The sequence below is a fragment of the Dipodomys merriami genome, unplaced genomic scaffold, assembly GCF_024711535.1.
Source record: "Dipodomys merriami isolate MVZ:Mamm:240054 unplaced genomic scaffold, mDipMer1.0.p SCAF_22, whole genome shotgun sequence".
In the NCBI taxonomy this organism is placed as follows: Eukaryota; Metazoa; Chordata; class Mammalia; order Rodentia; family Heteromyidae; genus Dipodomys; species Dipodomys merriami.
The window spans coordinates 20,908,470-20,920,044 of NW_027203604.1; the positions used below are offsets into that span (position 1 = coordinate 20,908,470).

General features: G+C 36.9%; 1 long non-coding RNA gene across 1 annotated transcript; it reads left to right on the forward strand.

Moving 5' to 3' along the window:
* Positions 1 to 256: 256 nt before the first annotated feature.
* Positions 257 to 5,728, forward strand: LOC138834888 (uncharacterized). The gene is made up of 3 exons (XR_011374288.1): positions 257 to 447; positions 3,902 to 4,083; positions 5,417 to 5,728. It is a non-coding gene; the product is annotated as an uncharacterized lncRNA (long non-coding RNA).
* Positions 5,729 to 11,575: the final 5,847 nt, after the last annotated feature.

Sequence of the window (11,575 nt, forward strand, 5' to 3'; positions counted from 1 at the left end):
AGTCCGGGGCAGGGGCCCGCCGCCGCCGCCGCCCTAAGTTGAGCAGGGAGAGGCCTGGCCTAGCGGGAGCATCCCCTCCCCAGCGCCGCCGCTGCATGGGCCCAGCCTGGGCCGCGCGGGCCGGGAAAGGGCGGCAGCCGCTCGCCCACCGGTTCTCCGTCTCTGGTCTGTCCGCCGCCAGCCACGCGGAGCCCCCTCAGCAGCCGGGAAGCCACCAAGGCCTCCGGGACGCTGCCGCCGCCGCCATCTTGGGACCCGGCCGGGTCCTTAGGTCATTTTTCAAAAGAACACACTTGGCCAATATCTGCTTGGCCTGGAGTATTTAGTATATAGGTTTATATTTGATGTAATTACTGAGTATTTAGTCCACACACACACACACACACACACACACACACACACACACACACATCCATTTATATTGAATGTAATTATCGATAAGCCAAGGTTTGTGTTTTTGATTTTTTTTTTATCCCATGAATTACTAACCTCTATTAGGCTAAATAGATTGTTTTAGAATACTATTTATATTTTCTATTGTTTCTGCGACTATTTTTTGTGTTATTGTCAGTAGTTGCTCTGGGGATTTGTTAAAATATAATTTATTGTCTTAAGCCAATTAACTTAGATTAATAACTTAGATTATTATTATTAATAACTTAGAGTAATAAATTAGATTATTTCTATAGTAAGTGAAACTTCGCTGATAGGCTGCATTTAGTATGATATTCTTTTTTTTAAAAAGGAAGTGAATTGTTACCTATAATTTGCTTTTATATCTTCTTAGAAATTCTCATATGTCAAGCCATGTGTTTCTTGCTTCAAAGAAATTTCAATTAAGTTGAGAAGAAAACAAATGTATATGAAAAGTTGAATGTTTTTTTTATTTTTATTTTTTTTATTGTGAAAATACTGTACAGAGGGGTTACAATTACATGGGCAAGATAATGAGTACATTTCTTATCAAGCATTGTAGCCTCCTCCTTTGGTTCCCCTTCTCATCCTCCCCACCCCTCCCCCACCAAAGCTGTAAAGTTCGTTTTCCATATAACGACTTGTACTTCTCATTGTTGCAATGGGTCCACCTGTATCCCTATTTAAAAGACTTGTTTTTCCCCTTCCCCTCCACAAATTATACCGACATCAAATACAGTGAAAGCACGGTTATATACTGTGGGGGAGGGACCTTCAAAGCAACAAAGAAATTATCTTATAAATGCATTAGAAACAATCGCATGAAAGAAAAAAAAACATTTGAATACATATCTTAGGGTTCATTTCCCTAACATCACCTTATCTGACCTTTTCTGCTTGACTCAGACATATACTAGATATTGCAAAGAAGGGAAACCATGGGACCTATGTTTCTTTGGGCTTGGCTTATTTCACTTAATATAATTTTTTCCAAGCCTTTCCATTTCCTAACAAATGGGGCAATGTCATTCTTTGTGATGGAGGCATAGAATTCCATTGTGTATATATACCACATTTTCTTGATCCATTCATCTACTGAGGGGCATCTGGGTTGGTTCCATATCTTAGCTATAGTAAATAATGATGCAATAAACATAGTTGTGCTGGTAACCATTTGGGTAAATGCCCCAAAGTGGGATTGCTGGGTCATAGGGGAGCTCTATGTGTAGTCTTTTGAGGAACCTCCATACTACTTTCCAAAGTGGTTGAACAAGTTTACACTCCCACCAACAATGCAGTAAGGTTCCCTTCTGTCCATATCCCCTCCAGCATCTGTTGTTATTAGAGTTCTTGATTATAGCCATTCTAACTGGGGTGAGGTGGTATCTTAATGTTGTTTTGATTTGCATTTCTTTTATGGCTAGGGAGGTTGAGCATTTCTTCATGTGTCTATTGGCCATCCTTCTTTCTTCTTCAGACAAGTTTCTTTTTAAGTCTTTAGCTCACTTATTTATTAGACAGTTGTTTCTTTGAGGATTTGTTGTTGGGGGATTTAATTTTTTGAGTTCCAGGTATATTTTAGATATGAGATCCTTGTCTGTTGTATGGCTAGTGAAGATCTTCTCCCAATCTGTGGGCTTTCTATTGATCTTGCTAGCTATGTTCTTTGCCATGCAGAAGCTCTGCAATTTCATGCAATCCCATTTGTCCAACCTTTCTTTGATTTGTTGTGCTTCTGGGTTTCTATTAAGAAAATTTCGGCCTGAGCTAAGGAGACCTAGGGTTTCTCCTATTCCATCCTTTAATGTTTTCAGAGTGTCTGTTTTGACTTCGAGGTCTTTGATCCATTTGGAGTTGATTCTGGTGCAGGGTGATATATAAGGATCTAGCTTTAGTTTTCTACAAGTTGTTAACCTATTTTGCCAGCACCATTTACTGAAGAGGATGTCTTTCTTCCATTCTATTTTTTTAGCTCCCTTATCGAAGATAAGGCTATAGGTCTGTAGGTTCATAGGTTCATTTCTGGGTTTTCAGTTCTATTCCATTGGTCCTGAGGTCTGTTCTTGTGCCAATACCAAGCTGTTTTGATTACTATGTCTTTATAGTAGAGTTTGAAATTTGGTATTGATATTCCTTCAGCAGTGTTCTTTCTGTTGAGGAGCGTTTTTGCTGTTCGGGGTCTTTTATTGTTCCATATGAATTTTTGGATTGCCTCTCCTATTTCCTTGAAGAATGAGGTTGGAATTTTGATAGGTATCGCATTGAATTTGTAGATAGCCTTGGGAAGTATTGCCATTTTCACAATGTTGATCTTTCTAGTCCAGGAGCATGGGAGTTTTTGCCATTTTCTAAGTTCTGTTTTGATTGAAAAGTTGAATGTCTTTTGAAAATATTAATTCAAGGACATAACAGGTAGGAGATGCATACTAGCTTAATAATAGAATATTTCAGAAGATCAAAGTTAATGTAAGATTCATGTCTCCAGTCAGGGGACACTTAATAGACTTTAGCTTGAACATTAGTTTGCATGGAGCTGTATAAACCAATTGATCTGTAAAATAAATAAGTAAATGGAAGCTTACCATATTAGCTTTTGTCTTTTCAGTGAAATGAGAATGAGGTTGTCTGCTCATTTCTGTACCCATCACACCAAGAACTTGGCCTGATGTCCTGTAGATATTCAGTTGAATAAATAAGTTACATATAAAACTGAACATTTGAAAGGAAGTTCCATTCCAAACCATCAGCTTTGGTCATTTTCCAGGTTATCTAGGAGAAGGTATCCAAGCCACTAAATCATCTGCTGTCTTGTGTGGGGAATTCAACTGTTGATATCATTGCATGATTGTCATTATTTTTTCCTAGTTTTTAAGCATCAGGGAATGTCACACAATGCTCACTTTTACTTTTTCTTTTTGTTCTGGTATTGGGACTTGAATTAAGACCTTGGGTGCTGTCCTTTAACTTTTCTGCTCAAGGATAGCACTCTACCACTTAAGCTACAGCTCCAACTCCAGCTTTTTCTTCTGACTAATTGGAATTAAGAGACCCATGGACTTGTGACTCACTGGCACCTAGATCAACATAAGATTTAATAGTTGCAACAAGTATCAGTTGAACAGAATTATTTTTATTTTGAGAAGATATACCAGATATAGAAAGATAGACATTGGATTACATTTTATCCTCTTTTTTTCTTCTTCTTCCTCCCCTCTCCTCCTCCCCCTCCTCTTCTTCCTCTTCCTCTTTCTCTTTTTCTGCCTCCTTTCCATCCTTTTCCTCTTCTTCATCTTCTTGTTACCTGAAGAAGCTTGCTATGTAGCCCACTCTGGCTTTGAACTCAGTCTTCTTGTTTCACTTCCCCAGGTTCTGGAACTATAGGCATAAACTACCGCATTAACTGGACTATGTTAACTGTATAATGTGATTTTTTCTAAGGGTACTGAAAATCTGTGGTTAAGAAGCTTGTGCTGTTTTCTGTTTTTAGGCATGAGTAAAAGGAGTCTAGCAAAAAGGCTTTTTGAGGCTCAGGAGCAGAGCCAGTAGAGGGAGCAATGTACCTGTCCTTTGACAGAAACTGAGCCAGAAACTATGTGGACTGAAAGATTACTGCTCAAATATTCTAGAGAACGGAGATACCATTTTACCAAAAAAGCTTGAGACGATGAGGTGAGTTTTTGGCAATCCTGATTTTCTGTTTTCTCCAGAGTTCTGGAATTGTTTTGTTATCACTGGAGAATGTTGATGAGGTTATAGCCTAAAGATTGTTCAGTATGTCAGTTTATGAGTACAAACCATCTTAAACAGTGACCCCTTTAATTATCCTCCCCTGCATCTATCCCAACTGCACTTATTTCCTCAAGTTACTTGGTTCTGTTTTCACATATACATGGAATATTATGCATCTACCTATCCTCTCTATTTGTCTTCCCCACTCCCACAAAACTTGCTTCAGATTTCTGGAATTCATCTTGTTAAACGGTTAGTTGTTCAAAGGAATTATAACACTGGACTCTTCCTCTGCTTATACCATATTTTAGTCAGTTTCTTTGTGAATATGTGTATGTGGCCATGTATATGTTTTTGTGTATGTTTAAAATGTAGATCTAACTTCCATATATGAGAGAATACATTCAAAGCTTTTTGTAAGTGATAAAAAGGGAGGCTTGACTGCTGTGTACTTTTTATTTGTACTTTTTATTTTTATTTTTTTGCCAGTCCTGGGGATTGTACTCTGGGCCTTAGCACTGGCCCCGAGCTCCTTTTGCTCAAGGCTATCCCTCTACTGTGTGAGCTACAGTGCCACTTCTGGCTTTTTCTGTGATTTAATTGAAAAAAAGAGTCTTAAGGACTTCTGTGCGCAGGCTAGCTTTGAACCATGATCCTCAGATCTCAGCCTTCTAAGTAGCTAGGATTACCATTGTCCGGAATTATTTATACTTTTTAAATCATGCAACTATGGGGAATTTCTCCTCACTTTTAGTTATACTCTCTCATAACAAGCCAATAATAATATAAAAACATTATTTTATTAATATTTTTAGTTGGTGACATGCACACTTGATTTCTGATTTTAAGACTTTATATATTTAATGTTAGACAATTGTTTTGTTATTTGGTGTTAATGGGTTTTAGCTCCAAATAGTCAATATCAGTGAGAAACGTATGTAAAAACTGTATGAAGCCCACTGAACAAAGTGGAGCCTGTAAAATGTTAAGAAATTTCTCAATAATATTTAATTTGCTGTCACAGAACCATACACAGGGATTGGAGGGTATGCAACTGAAGTACTGCACCTCATAAAATACTAAGAACAGAAGAAATAAAATAACCTTAACTGCAGTCAATATTTTTTGGAAATTTTTCATTTAATATATTTTGTGCATATAGGAATAGCTGCACACAGATTTAAGGCAAATGTACTGTTTTGGAATAATCTTACCTTTATCATTAAATAATTAACATGTTTTCTATTGTTTGGATCCTAAATGTTCCCCACAGGCCTGTGTATAAAAGACTTCATCCTCATGTGGTGTAACTGGGCAGTGGTGGAAGCCTTAGGAAGTGGGCCTAATGGGAGGAAGTAAGATTACTAGGAATGTGCACTTTGGAGGAGATACTGGAACCCTGACTTTTCTTTTTTGCTGCTTGTCTACCATGAAGTGAACAGGTTTCCCCAATTATGGGTCCCCCATGATGTCATAAATGCAAAGAAATGGTGCTGAAGGATTGAAGCCTCCAAATCTGTGAGCCCAAACAAGCTTATTTTCATTTGAGGTTGATTATCAAAAGTACTTTGTCATAATAACAGAAAGCTAATAAACTCCTACTTTGTAATAATGTTTTTAATCTTGAAGTCTTTGTCTAATATTGTTATACTGGCTTCTTTGTTTCCTTTTCCTCCTCCCCTTTCCTCTCTTCCTGTCCCCTTATTTCCCTGGTTTGAATCACACAGTTCAATAAAATCGTCATTTCGGGTGGTCCCAAATATCCCAATACCAGAAATTTCACATGGTTCAAACCAATAGTCATTTCAGGTGGTACTATCTATAATAAATGTTTTGAGTCTATCTAAATTTGTTTTCATTTCACTATCTATATAATATAGCAGGGAATATATTTCAAACATGGTTATATTCCTGTATTACTTTATAATTTTTCTTTTTTTTTCCTTTTGTGGTACTGGCACTCTACCATTTAAGCTATACCACCAACTTTTTTGCTTTAGTTATTTTTCAAACAGGGTCTTGTGTTTTGGCTAGGAATAGCCTTTAACTGTTATTCTTCTTATGTCTCCTGCATAGTTGGGATGACAGGCACAAACTACCATGTTCAGATTCTTTGTTCAGATGGGATCCCACTACTTTTTTTTTTTGGTCTAGGCTGGCCTCAATCTTCATTTCCTGTGTAGCTGGAATTACAGACAAGTGCCACTATGACTTCTTCATTGCTTTAAAGGTATTTCTTGTCTTCTAGAATTATTGCTCATGTTTGCTATTACTCTAATTTTCATCTACTTACAGATAGCATTTCTTTTCTTTCTCATTATTTCATTGCTAATATTCTAAAGGATTTCTATAATATATCTATATATGGATATTTTTGTTTCTAAATTCACAGGTATTTTTCTTCATTTCCAGAAGTTGTATTTGGCTTCTTTCACATTGGTCTGTTCTTTTTAATAGTCTGTTTTTGTTTTTTTCTTATGGTTTTGGTTTCCTCCTCCTCCTCCTCTTCTTTCTTCTTCCTTCTCCTCCCCACTCTTCCTCCTCCTTTCACTTTTCCTCTTTAAATAGTTATAGCAAGAGGTTTCATTTCTCTTTATGGTTTTAATACCTTATATATATGTTAAATATTTTAAATAAGCTTGCTTGTAGTCTTTCACAATTGTTAGGCAAGTAGCTAGGATTTCAGGAATGAGCCACCTTACCTAGTTGGGTGATTTATTTTTAATCCTAAGTGGCAGGATTTTGGACTGCTTTTATAGTCTGCTAGGAAGTGTCTAATCTTTTCATGTAGGAAACGATTTTCTGTGTTCCATGTGTTCCATAGGTTATCTAATTTCACTGTTCCCTTTGACAAAAATCTTCCTGTGTCTTCTGGTTCTAGTGTGTTAGGACACAGTAGTGGGCATCATACTATTGGGTCACAACTATTCTGGTCTTCATCTCTGTCTGAGACATAGGGGTTTTCTATTCACTATGTTTTATTCATTATTTTTATGTTTAGAATGAAAAACATTCCTCTACAACATAATCAGTCATGTTCTTGAAAATCCTGTTATTCTTAGAGATTTAAAAATTTATAATAGTTGTTCTGATCTTCACTTTGATTCTTGAGTTCTTTTGTTGTCCTTTCATTCTTTGGCCATTTTATTTTTGTCATTGTTGCTTGTGGCTGAAACTCCCAATATTCTGATAATGATATCCTGCATTGACTTAAAAGTTAGCATAAAGTTAATACATAATACATATATAACCATGTCTTTCTTAACAGGTACTTTTTGTCTATTATTACAACTAATGTAAACATTCTTGCAAAAATTCAATTAAAAAAAATCCCACCCCAACAAGATGGGGATTTTCTCTAAGGAAATAAGTACAAACTTTGAGATTATGACTGGTTTTTCCTTTAATCTTTACTAGTTAAGGATTTTGAGGGTATCAGTGTACAAAAGCTAAAGTAAGATATGGTATTTTAATAAGACATTTTGGAATAATCAACCATTTTTATTGCTTTTTACATTTCATTCTTTTTGTTCATATGTCAGACAATACCATCGCTGCTCACACACTCAAGATAAAAGGATAATGAACTCTCAGGATGTCCTTTCTTTGGATAAATATCTTTTATTTGTTCAAAAGTTTTAAAAATGAGATTGATAAATTTTTTAAAACATGAGAAATTATGGTCAGCAAATCCTGCTTTATATTGAGTTCTTTGAAAATTTGCAGATATTGTTTTTATATTTGTAGGCTATTGCTAGTAATTAGAAAAAGACATTATTCAGGGTAAATTTCTCAGTGTAACACAGTATCCACTGTACACACACACATATATATGCACAGGTACATGTGCACACATGGACACACACCCTACAGAGCTGCCTCATGCAATCATCATTATTTTCATTTACACTTTGCTTTTTCTGGCAGCAGCTGAATGTGCACTGACAACACATCTTCCATTATAAATATTTAAAAAACTATTCAGTAAAGAGCCATCCTTCAACCACAGTCATACAATGTAATAAAGTATACACACAGATGCAGCTATACTATGTAATTACTTAATTTGTTTTTGATTACATCCATTTGCAGAAGAAGGGAAAGTTTGAACTACATGAGTAAGCATCTCATCTGTCTAGATTTGCTTGTTCATTGTGAATGTGCTCAGATTTTCCTGAGGTAAAATATGAGGCTGTGAAGTACAGTCCATAACATCCTCTACCTAAAACATGAACAGATCAAAATATCTACTATTCATTGAAACTTGAAGAAAAACTGAAACCAGATAGATGCATTAGCTTAGCAAATGCTTTCCAGCTTGTAATGGTAGGAGGTATTAAGAGTATAGGTCTGCAGTGGAACAGAATAGAAGGCCCCAAAAGACTTATAGACACCTACTATTTTATAAAGGAGCTCAAAACACACATGGAAGAAAGACAGTCTCTTAAACAAATGGTACTGGCAAATTGGTTATCCACATGCAGAAAACTGGAGCTAGATCCTTATATATCACGCTGCACCAGAATTAACTATTTTAAATGGATCCAAGATCTCACTGTAAGGCAAGATACCATGGAAATATTACAGGAGGGGATAGTGGTAAGATACCATGGAAATATTACAGGAGGGGATAGTGGATACACTAGGGCTCCTAGGCTTGGTTCAAAACTTCCTAAGTAAAGATCCAGAGACAAAACAGATCAAAGGCAGGCTATAAAAATGGTACTGCATCAAACTAAAGAGTTTCTGCAGAACATAGCTAGCAACATAAATGGAAAGTCCACAGAATGGGAAACAATCTTCACTTGCTAGGCATCAGACTAGGGCCTCATATCTAAAATATAGTTAGAGCTTAAAAAATTAAATCCCCCACCCCCAAAACAATCCCTCACAGAAACAAGAATTAATAGCCTAATCAATAAATAGGTTAAAGAATTAAAGAGAGACTCTCAGAAGAAAAAGGAAGAATGGCTAATAGACACATGAAGAAATGTTCAACATCTTTGGCCATAAAAGAAATGCAAATCAAAACAACATTGAGATTCTACCTCACCCCAGTTAGAATGGCTATTATCAAGAGAAAAAAAAACAGTAAAAGATGCTGTTAACAATGTGGTCAAAAGGGAACACTATTACACTGTTGTTGAAAATGTAAAAGTGTTCAGCCACTCTGGAAAGCAGTTTGGAGGTTCCTCAAAACACTAAACATAGGGGGGCTGGGAAGGTGGCTCAGTGGTAGAGTGCTTGCCTTGCATGCCTGAGACCCTGGGTTCGATTCCTCAGCACCACATAAGCAAAAAGAAAAAAAAGCCAGAAGTAGCGCTGTGGCTCAAGTGGTAGAGTGCTAGCCTTGAGCTGAAGAGCTGAAGGACAGTGCCCAGGCCCAGAGTTCAGGCCCTATGACCAGACCCCCCCCCCAAAAAAAAGACTAAGCATAGGGCTTCCCTATGACCACCAAGGGCTTCCCTATGACCCAGAAATTCCACTGCTGGGTATTTGTCCAACAGACTAGAACAAGGCCACACTAAAGCTACTAGCACAACCATGTTCATTGCAGCATTATTTACCATAATCAAGATATGGAATCAACCTAGATGTTCCTCAGTAGATGGATAGATCAAGAAAATGTGGTATACATACACAATGGAATTCTATGCTTCCATGAGAAAGAATGATATTGCATCATTCATAAGTAATGGAAAGACTTGGAAAAATTATATTAAGTGAATTAAGCCAGACTCAATGAAACAGATTGCATGGTTTCCCTCATTTGTAGTAATTAGAATGTGTCTATAAATGTACAAGTAAACACAATAGATGGTAAAAGACAAAAAAATTACACTTGGACATGATAAATTATACAGGACTCTATACACCTACACAGTGATTATTCTTAGAAGAGGATCACAAAGGTTCAAAAGCTATGTGCATATGATCGTATAAAATGATATTTATCAGTGGGAGGACGGGGGGAGGATGGGAAGGGATGGGAAGGGGAAACAAAGGAGGAGGCTACAATGCTTGATAAAAAATGTACTCATTATCTTGCCCATGTAATTGTAACCCTTCTGTATAGTATTTTCACAATAAAAAAAGATATTTATCAAAATGAACCCAAGAAATGGAAAAGAGGCTTTTGTTATTTAGTTTTTGTTTTTCTTTTTTTCTCCTTTGTCACTGTTTTTCTTTTCTGACCTTTTTGTCTTATATGTAAATTTATGTTTTGAGTAGGGTAAGGGAGCATAGAAATGGTGAGACAAAGGGTGAACAAATGCAGCAGTGATATTCACTAGATACTAGGTTAAAAATGAGCTATACAACTTGTATGGGGGTGTTTGGAGGGAAAAACTGGGAGAAACAAGGGAAGAGGTGACATGTTCAAAAAGCAATGCATACTCATTACCTGACTTATGTAACCGTAACCTCTGTGTACATCACTTTTACAATAACAATAAAAAAGAGTATAAGTCTACTTGGGAGACAGAGGGAGAAGTTAAATTGAACCAGGACTCTGAGACCAGCCCTGCTATCATAGCAAGACCTGATCTCAAGAAAACTCTCTCAAGAGGGAGGGTAGACAAATGGAGAGAGAAAGAGTGGGCAAATACTATAATAATATACAATGTATATATGTCATGGAACCAGGTAACTTGGGATAAGTGGGATTGAGAGAGTCGGGATAGAACAATAGATGTTGTGACATAGATCAAGATGTATTGTGATCATAAATTGGCCTATTGAATTTGGAACCCCTTTCTCTAAGTACTTAAAAGTACTTAAAAATGAAAACTCTTTCAGAACCTACATCCATATATATGTACATATTTATATGTTAATGTATATATACATGAATGTACATATATATTACCTATATTTACTAAATAGTTTTTTCTATTTAATATTTTAGTTTTTTTTAATATAGAGTCTTGTTATGTAGCCTAGGCTGGCCTTGAACTTGTGATCCCCTGAATTAGACTCTTGAATGCCTAAGATTTTAGGCATTATTTTATTGTGCTAGTTCTGGAGCTTGAACTCAGGGCCTGGGTGCTGTCGCTGAACTTTCTTTTTTTTTTTTTTGCCAGTCATGATGCCTGAACTCTGGGCCTGGGCACCGTCCCTCGGCTCTTCAGCTCAAGGCTAGTGCTCTACCACTTCAGCCACAGCACCACTTCCAGCTTTTTCTGCTTATGTGGTGCTAAGGAATCAAACCTAGGGCCTCATGCATGTAAGGCAAGCACTCTACCACTGAGCCACCTTCCCAGCCCCTGAACTTTCTTTTTAAAAGCTGGTGATCTACCAGTTGGGCTCCACTTCTGGTTTTTGTTTTTTGTAGCTTTCCTGCCTGGGTTTCAAGTTGTGATTCTCAAATCTCAACCTCCTGAGTAGCTAGGGTTACATGTGTGAGCCACCTACTCCTAGATCATTTTTAATG